Source organism: Primulina eburnea, chromosome 14 (assembly GCF_022965805.1).
Source record: "Primulina eburnea isolate SZY01 chromosome 14, ASM2296580v1, whole genome shotgun sequence".
In the NCBI taxonomy this organism is placed as follows: domain Eukaryota; kingdom Viridiplantae; phylum Streptophyta; class Magnoliopsida; order Lamiales; family Gesneriaceae; genus Primulina; species Primulina eburnea.
The window spans coordinates 17,117,060-17,127,595 of NC_133114.1; positions in this window are offsets into that span (position 1 = coordinate 17,117,060).

Below are 10,536 nucleotides of genomic sequence, written 5' to 3' on the forward strand. Positions count from 1 at the left end.
CTTTAGAAATACTCTATCCCCTTGCTCAAATACTAATGGTCTCCGGCTAATGTTGTCGTATTTCGCTTGTCTATCATGTGCCATCTTCATTCTCTTCTGAATGATTTTCACCTTCTCAGTCATGTCTCGAATCATATCCGGCCCAAGTTCTGGTACCTCTGAGATGTCATCCCAGTACAGCGGAGATCTGCACTTCTTGCCATATAAAGCTTCAAACGGTGCCATCTCAATACTTGTTTGATAGCTGTTATTGTAAGAGAATTCACAAAGAGGTAGAGAATCTTGCCAACTAGTGCTAAAATCTAGCACTACGGCTCTCAACATATCCTCTAGAGTCTGGATAGTCCGTTCTGACTGTCCGTCTGTCTGAGGATGATAAGCAGTACTCAGGTGTAATGTCGTACCTAAAGCCTGCTATAAACTGTGCCAGAATTGTGAAGTGAATCGTGGATCATGATCTGATACGATAGACTTCGGCACACCATGTAATCTGACTACCTCTCGGACATATATCTCCGCCATCTGATCATGCCGATACGTCATTCTGTACGGAATAAAGCAAGCTGATTTGGTCAGTCTGTCAATAATGACCCAAATCGCATCACAGCCTCTAGATGATCGAGGTAACTTCGTCACGAAATCCATGGAAATGTGATCCCATTTCCATTCTGGAATGACTAAACTCTGAAGTAAACCTCCGGGCTTCTTCCTCTCAGCTTTCACTTGTTGGCAGTTCAAACATTTAGACACAAATTCTGCAATATCTGACTTCATCTGCTTCCACCAGAACTGTGTCTTCAAGTCGTTGTACATTTTTCAGCCACCAGGATGAATGCTAAACCGACTACAGTGCGCTTCTGATAAAATCTGTTGTTTCAAATCTGAAACATCTGGCACTACAAGACGGTTATTCACATACAGCACATGATCACGTACCTGATATTCTGACAAATGCCCTGATCTGACCATCTGAATCGATCTCTGCACATTCTGATCCATTCTTTGTGCTTCTTTGATCCTCATAATTAAATCAGGCTCAACTCTGATTGTAGCAAGATGTAGTGATCTACTCTTTGTATCAAATTCTAATCCAGACAAACAACAATTCTCAACTAACTTTGTAACACCTATCGTCGATAAGGATAGGGAACAAACCTTTCGACTCAAGGCGTCCGCTGCTGCATTTGACTTCCCTGGATAGTATTTGATTTCACAATCAAAGTCTTTCAGTAGATCAAGCCATCTACGCTGTCGCATATTCAGTTCTGATTGAGAAAATAGATACTTCAGGCTCTTGTGATCTGAGTAGATCTCAAATATCTCGCCGTAGAGATAATGACGCCAGATCTTTAATGCAAATATGATAGCCGCCAATTCGAGATCATGAATGGGGTATCGAATCTCATGTGGCTTCAGTTGTCTCGAGGCGTATGCGACCACATGACCTCGCTGCATAAGAACACATCCCAACCCTCGGTGAGAGGCATCACAATATAAAACGAAATCACCCGTACCTGAAGGTATCGTCAGTACTGGAGCACTGGTCAGCTTCTTCTTCAATTCCACAAAGCTAAACTCACAATCCTCGGACCATACAAATGGCGCATTCTTTTGTGTCAACTGGGTAATTGGTTTTGCAATACTGGAGAAATCTTTAATAAATCGTCTATAGTATCCTGCCAGACCCATGAAACTGCGTATCTCTGGCATAGAAGTCGGTCTCGGCCAATTGATCACAGCTTCCACTTTACTTGGATCTACAGCAATACCATCTCCAGATATGATATGTCCCAAAAAGACAAGTCGATTCAACCAAAACTCACACTTTGACAATTTAGCATACAGTCTTTCATTTCTTAAGGTCTGTAGTACAATTCTGAGATGCTCTGCATGCTCATTCCTGTTCTTAGAATACACCAGAATGTCATCGATAAAAACAATCACAAAATCATCCAAATACCTCTGAAAGATTCGGTTCATCAAACTCATAAACTCCGCTGGAGCATTTGTTCAACCAAAAGGCATGACAATAAATTCATAATGTCCATACCTGGTTCGAAATGCTGTTTTCGGTATGTCTACATCTCGGACTCTGAGTTGATGATATCCGGATCGCAAATCAATCTGAGAATAAACCGATGATCCCTGTAATTGATAAAATAAATCGTCGATGCGCGGCAATGGATATTTATTCTTCACTATCGCTTTGTTCAATTGCCGATAGTCTATACACAATCGCATCGATCCATCTTTCTTTCGCACAAAGAGCACTGGTGCGCCCCAAGGAGATACACTAGGTCGGATATATCCCTTGGCTAGAAGATCTTCCAATTGTGCTTTAAGTTCTTTCAGTTCAACAGGCGCCATCCTATACGGGGATCGAGATATAGGAACAGTACCTGGAATCAAATCAATGCTAAAATCTACCTCTCGAGCTGGAGGTAACCCTGGGATCTCATCTGGAAACACATCTGCAAACTCCCGTACTATTGGCAAGTCTGCCAATGCCGGGCTCGATTTCTGTACATCTACAGCATACACAAGGAACCCATCTGCTCCTTTCTGCAACAACCTATTCATAGTCAAAGACGAAATCAAGGGAATCCGAGATCTGGAACCCTGACCGTAGAATTTCCACTCTTCTGCCATTTCTGGTCTGAATCTTACAATCTTGTGGAAACAATCCACGGTGGCTCTGTACTTCGTTAACATGTCAATCCCAACAATGCAATCAAAATCAGCTAGCCCAAGTACTATGCAATCTAGATCAATTTCATGACCCTCAAACTGTAAAATGCAATGTCTAACCGTAGTTACAGATATCAAGCCACTTCCCAACGGAGAAGTAATAGACACTACATCCAACAAAGACTCAACAGGCAAGGAATGCAATAACGCAAATCGTTCTGAGATGAATGTATGCAATGCACCTGTATCTATCAATATATAAGCAGGATAACCGCAAAGAGAACAGTTACATGCGATGACATCGTCTGGTGCATCTTGGGCTTGTTCTTCCGTCAATGCAAACACTTGAGCCTGTTGTCGGGTCTGCTGACTCCCGGTCTGACCACCTCTGGCTCGAGGCTGGGTCTGTGTAGGTGGCGGCTAAAAGGAGTGAACAGATGAAGCTTGCCTCTCAGGCTGAGTCACTGATGCAGATGACCCTGCACCCTGAAATCTCGGTACACCACTCCTCTGAGGACAAACTTTGGCAAAGTGACCTGGTTGCCTACAAATATTACATCGGCCCGTAACCCCCTGGCACTGTTCAGTCGCATGTCTGCCACCACAAGAATTGCAATATACACCCGTGTACCTTGTACTCTGATCAAAACCACTCTGTTTTGATCCACTGGAGCTCGACGAACTGCTCCCGGGTCTTTTAAACTGCTTCCTTTTCGCTTTCAACTGATCTTTCCGCCCGCTGCTACTACCGCCGCTATCAAATCTAGGAGGAGGTTGTACTGGAGGTAATGGCGGTCTTGGACTTGGGGCAACATACGGAACACTCCGTTGCCTAAGCAGTCCTGCTTCTGCTCCTTTGGCACGGTTCAATGCATCAGCGAAGGTGTTGGGTCTCCCCGTATTTACCAATGTAAAGATATCAGGATTTAAGCCGTTTATAAACTGATCTGTTACGGCCTCATCACTACTTGATACATGAGGTGCAAAGCGAAGCAAGGAAGAAAATTTAGCGACATACTCTTCAATGTTTAATTGCCCTTGCCTCAGGTTTGCAAACTCAGCGCCTTTATCTTTACGGTAGGATACAGGAAAGAATCGCTGATAGAACTCTGTCTTGAACACTTTCCATGTAATCTCTGTGCCACGCTGCTCGAATGCTCTTTTGATATTCAACCACCAATTCTTAGCCACGTCTTGCAGTTGATGGCCAATGAGTTTCACTCGTTTTTCATCACTGTATTCTAGAGACTCGAATAACATCTCAATATCCTCTAACCAGCTTTCACATTCGATTGCGTTTTCTGTACCCTTTAAGGTAGGTGGTCTGAAAGACTGGAATCGTTTTAACAGAGTCTCCATGGGTGTAGCAGTAACATCCATCGGATCTCCGGACGTGCTACCCCGTTCTGGTGCTGTGGGTCGCAAAGGCACGGCTGCTCTTCTAGGAGGCATGTATCTGGTATTCAAACAAATTAGTGTACAGGCTATACAAACTGTCTCAGCCCTCCTCTGATCATTTACCTCTGATCCAGAATCGGTTCTGATTCAGTCATTACATGCTGTAATCACATCAGATAACACACAACATGTAATAAGGGAAACAATAAATCATAATATGTGCTAGCATGATATAAGCAAGGAAGATGACTCGATCTACCCCGCTCATTCTAACCTATCTCAGTCTACAGAACCTACGGCTCTGATACCACCTGTTGTGGGGACCCGGGCTCTAACTCATTTCTTTGGGATTAAATGGATCTTTATTATGAAAAGTGGGTCAAATTTTTGCTTTTAACATTACATCTGATGTGAATCTTGATACGAATAAATAGCAAACACGATTAAAACGCAATCGCACCCTCTATTTAATTACGATAATAAGACTCGTGTGTTTTCCCGATCTTTTGAATCAAGTAATTGATGTGTTATTCACCTCTAAACTATAAGAGCTTAGCAACAAATAAACACGAGGATAACAATCGAAATTTGATACGAACCTTCGAAGAACGACGCCTACGACAATCCGCACAAGCACGATCACATCATCCTCCCCTTCTTGAAAAGGATTTGTCCTCAAATCTTGCCCTCTTGCACAAAAACGAAGCAAGTTAGTAATAACAAGGATGATATTATCAACATACTTACCTTTAAGCTCAAGTTTGTAGGTGTTATCATTTGCTTGCTCCAACTGCACTGGAAATTTCAACACCATCGTCGCTTTTCCTAGAAACTCAACTTCACCACATATCAAATAATAAATAACACCGAATGATAAAATATCACCAAGTATCACAAATATAAGATTCCTCCCCTTCTTAGACCTAGTCAACACCAAAATAATATCCATACACATGTACGACCATAGCTCACTAGGAATAAGAAAGACTTCAATCAACTTATAGAAATCAAGCTCAGGTGCTCTCGCCCTATAGGCAACGCATTCTTTGCTATACCATTTAACATACCTCTTCATATGCACCCAACACATATAATCATGCAATTTATCAGAGATAAAAACATAACAATACGCCTCACTAACAATTATTTCATAAAATGAGCATAACAAGAACAACTTAATCTCCTTAAAATTATATTCATCATGAACATAAAAATTCTTATATTCAATCATCATCTTTCCAAATACATCATCAATCAAGTATGAATCATGCAAATAGGACACATTAAATGTTCTATCCATGTATTCATTTAACTTACCACATGAATTTAATTCTAATGCACATAGGTCATTGCCATGACAAAGTGTCAATTGGACAATCTTTGAACACTCAAAAGCAGTAACATTTGAATCTAATTCATGCAATGCATCTCCATCCTCAATTCTATGACACTTAGGCAACAAGATTAACTCACATTCACATCTCCTAAACATCACATTTTCAAGTTGTCCCCATAATTCTTGAAAACAAAACAACAATGAATTAAGGTAAAGAAGAAAATCATACCTCATAGTTGTTGTAGTGGCAACTAACCTTACCTCGTCGTGATTGCACTTGCATCTTCGAGGCTCAAACTTTTGGGTTCTCCCTTTGACAAGACTCACTTGTCCCTTTGTCATGATAACTCCAAGATCCTGCAAATAAGACATAGCAATGCTCGGGATTGAACCGGCGATTTCATCACAATATGGGTAAACCACTTTGTACAAAGGTACATGTAATGGTTTATGGAATAATAAACAACTCTCAACCTCACTCTTTTCACTCCTTTGGGTCATCAAATTATTTTTCTTTTCTTTTTCTTTGGCCTCTTTTTCTCTCTCTTTTTTCTTTTCTATGGTCATCTCACTCTTTTGTTCACTCTTTCTTTCGACCATATATTTTTCTTTTTCTTTTTCTAAGGCCATCTCATTCTTTTGGACACTCTTTTTTTCGGCCTCATCTCTTTTTTTCTTTTTCAATTGGTCTTCAAGTATTTGTTTTGGTGACAAAGGTATTAATACAATTGGTTCTTTGTTTAGGACAAATGAGTACCTATTCTTGAAACCATCATGTGTTATCTTCCTATCAAATTGCCAAGGTCTACCCAACAAGATATGACAAGCATGCATGTGCACCACATCACACAAAACCTCATCACTATACTTCCCAATAGAAAAGGACACTAGAACTTGCCTATTCACTTTCACCTCCGCACAATCATTCAACCATTGAAGTCTATATGGTTGAGGGTGCTTTAAAGTAGGCAAACTCAACTTCTCCACCATCTCAACTGGCTACGTTGGTACAACTTCTCCCATCTATAATAACGTTGCAAACCTTTTCGTTCACAAAGCACCTAGTATGGAACAAGTTCCCCCTTTGATTGGTCTCCTCCTCCTCGACTTGGCCAATCATGATACGCCTAGTCACCAATGATTCACCTACAACCGCCTCATATCCCTCAACAGGATCCTCTAACGCAGGCATCTCATCATCATCACCCTCACTTTGAGACTCATACTCACCATAAGCATTCAAAACCATCACGCTCTTATTAGGACATTCGCTAGCAATGTGACCCAACCCTTGACACCTATAGCATTTAGTATCCCTAGAACGATTAGAAGGAGTTTTCAGATTTACCTTGGACTCCTTGCTTAGGTGTCTCTTGCTTAGTGTCAAATCTTGGCTTGGCCACCATTTTATTTTCCTCATGCTTCACAACATTGGATTGCCAAGAAGAAGACGTACCTCCAGTTTGGTTGGTGCGGCCAACTCCACGCCGTTTGAGTTGTTGTTCCACCTTTATGGCCATTTGCACCATCTCGTATAGATCCAAGTAGTGTCGAAGCTCAACTTGATCTTGGATTTCCCTGTTCAAACCACAAAGAAAACGAGCCATTGTTGCTTCATTATCTTCTTCAATATTGGCCCTAATCATGACTACCTCCATCTCCTTATAGTAGTCCTCAACACTCTTAGACCATTGCCTCAAAGTTTGTAACCTCTTAAACATCTCCCTATAATAGTGGTTAGGCACAAACCTCTTCCTCATGACCCTCTTCATCTCATCCCAAGACTCAATGGGTCTCTCATTATACTTCCTTTTAGTGGTCACTAATTGATCCCACCAAATGAGAGCATAGTCTAAGAATTCAACCACCGCCAACCTCACCTTCTTTTGTTCGGAGTAGTGGTGACATTCAAATACGAACTCTACCCTCTTTTCCCACTCTAGGTATGCCTCCGGGTCAGATTTCCCATGGAACGATGGAATTTTCACCTTAATGCTACCCATGTGACCATCTTCCCTAGTCTCCTCATATCTACCCCGCATGCCTTCCCTTTTTCCTCTACCAAATCCTTTACCTCCTCCATTCCTACCCCAATTCTCATTTTGACTTTCATCGCCTCCTCCCAGATCATACTCCTCCTCATCTCTACCCAAATCCCTAGGCTTAGGTTTACCCCCACTAGCACTAACCTCAAGTTTATCCAACCTATCGTGCAACGACTCCATTTGGGTCGTCATCACCCTACTAAAATCTCCAAACAACGCATCTATTTGGGCCTTAGACAACCCCGAATTCGAACTACCTCCTACCTCCCTCTCCATTTAATGTCAAATTTGTACCTGCAAGAAAAGGTTAGTAGAAATAAAATAATCCTCACCCAAATGCTCACGGTCACTCCAAAGAAATTCACTCGTCTTTTCTCACAATTTTGTTTGCTCACAACAAATACTCACCGTTCACTCCAAAGAAAAGTCACTCGCACTCAAGTGTATCACTCAAATTTTGAAAGCTCTCTTGGAAGTGCTCAAGCTTTGTATTCTGGGTATATCAAACAATCAAGGTTCAAACTTGTGAACAAATGCGACCGACTCACTTGGACTGTGTAGACACGAAATTCGAATATAGGGAATATTTTTTTTTTGACTGTGAGAGACAATTGAATATGACTCTCTAAAGTGAATAGAACAATATACCAAAACAATTGTGTAGGCAAATTTTCGAAATTTTGTACTCGTTTTTTCTTTTTTTAAGGCTGAGTACAACTCGAAAATCCCAAAAAAAATGAAGAAAATTGACCTAATTTTCGAGAAATACTGTTTCACGAAAATTGAATAACGATAGAACGAAACAGATCTGAAAACGATTGAAGAAATAACACAGATCTGAAATTTAACAAGATAACTTACTTGATTTCAATAAACCTATGCTCTGATACCAAATGATGTGAATCTTGATACGAATAAATAGCAAACACGATTAAAACGCAATCGCACCCTCTATTTAATTACGATAATAAGACTCATGTGTTTTCCCGATCTTTTGAATCAAGTAATTGATGTGTTATTCACCTCTAAACTATAAGAGCTTAGCAACAAATAAACACGAGGATAACAATCGAAATTTGATACGAACCTTCGAAGAACGACGCCTACGACAATCCGCACAAGCACGATCGCATCAACATCAAATGTTAATAAAACTAAGCACAATAGATACTTCTACTTTATTTCATCAAATGTAAATACAAGTCTTGCTATTATACACTCGTACCACTAGTGTTTAAAACAAACTACTATTTACAAGTAGTACAAAGCTAGTAGTCACAACTAGTCCTCTGCTGCGCCCGAAGTCACCACGCTATCACGATCTCATCTCTGTCTCGACCCAGATCCTGCCCCACCTGTTGTTATGCACACATACAGACATAACAACAGCCGGAAACTCCGGTGAGAACAAATCCCAGTATAAACATGTATACATGCATATAATCAATCTAAAACATGAAACATGCTATTATGAATGACATCCATATAAACATGCAATGCGAATCAAACCATGTCTGGACTCGACTCGACTATAATTCTAGGGATCTCGGTGTGAATAAGACGATCTATCACCTACCCTCCCAATCGGGGTGACTGTACGTCTTATTCCTAGACTTCGGCCTGATCTGTATCCACATCTACAATTAGGAGACTGATCTTCCCCTAAGCTGTGATATCACCGAACGTCTAGAAGTTTGACTCTTCTGTCAAGACTCCATATCTTAAATGCAATGAATAACAATCTGTAAACAAAGCATAATCATCTCAAAAGATTTGAATACAAATCTATAAACAAATCACAATCATATTACAAGATAAACAATAAATCTAGTATGTGATTTTGGTTGGGAAACTCAAATGGGATCTCATTTGAGTTGTATCTCCCCAAACAAAACATGCATTATACCTTTCTTACAACAATCTGTGTCGTACTCTAAGTTTTAATGTCGAATCTGTCAACTTCAATCTGAAATAGCAATGTTGATACACATTCTATTAATTTCTAACTCAATTCATTCGTATACAAATCAGTAAGCAAGCTGGATACAATTCGACGGTATAACGACGTAGTTTCTCGATACCGATCAATCTAATCTCAACATATACCAACAATGTATAATCCTCAATTTATAAACAACATAATCTACCTCATAACATCTCAAAATCTACATAATCTCATATACAACCATTCTGAAAACAGTAACAATAGTATACAATATCCGTTCTTCGATCCAATTGTATTTCTACGGTGTCAATAACTTCAAGAACGTATATCTACAAGCATAATACAGTTTCCCCAATATCAATATCTTAAATCATGTAGAAACTGAATCATACTTACATCCCCTTGAAGCCCTTGAAGAGAGGAACTCAAATCTCTATTCGGTATAAAAATCGGATGGCTAAAAATATTAAGAAATCTTACCCCAAACCCTTGAAGAAACTTGAGAATTCTTGGAGGAAGTCTGGTTCTCAGCTACCGAAATGAGAAAGAATGATTCAGCATACTTCTATATATATTCTTTGCCATGTGTCAACTCAAGAAGAGATGGTGGATTTCTCGCATGCAGCACCGCGGGTGCGCTCATGTCTAGACCGCGGGTGCGCTCATGCTTCGGCATGGTTTTTATTTTTAAAAAATGACGACTGCGGGTGCGGTCTTATTCTTACCGCGGGTGCGGTCACTCCACCGCGGGTGCGGTCCTACTTCGAATAAATTTTGCCAACTTTCTGTATATGCACCGCGGGTGCGGTCTGGGTTGCACCGCAGGGGCGGTGTGGCTTCGGCCTTTCTTGTAAAAATTCCTAATTGTATGACCGCGGGTGCACTCCTGTTCTGGGCGCGGGTGCGGTCTTGTAAAACCCTAATTTCTCATGTCTTTTTCTCCTCTCCTTACACGTCATGCATTCTCATATCTTTTGAGTCTCATATTAATGAATACTAATAAATCTCGGACCTTACATATTAGTCGTTTCAGTTTGACATTATTTTAGTAAGCCAACTGAGCTTATCCATTGAGATGGAGTTCAAACTGAACTGAGATATTGCAAATCACCTGTATAATACAA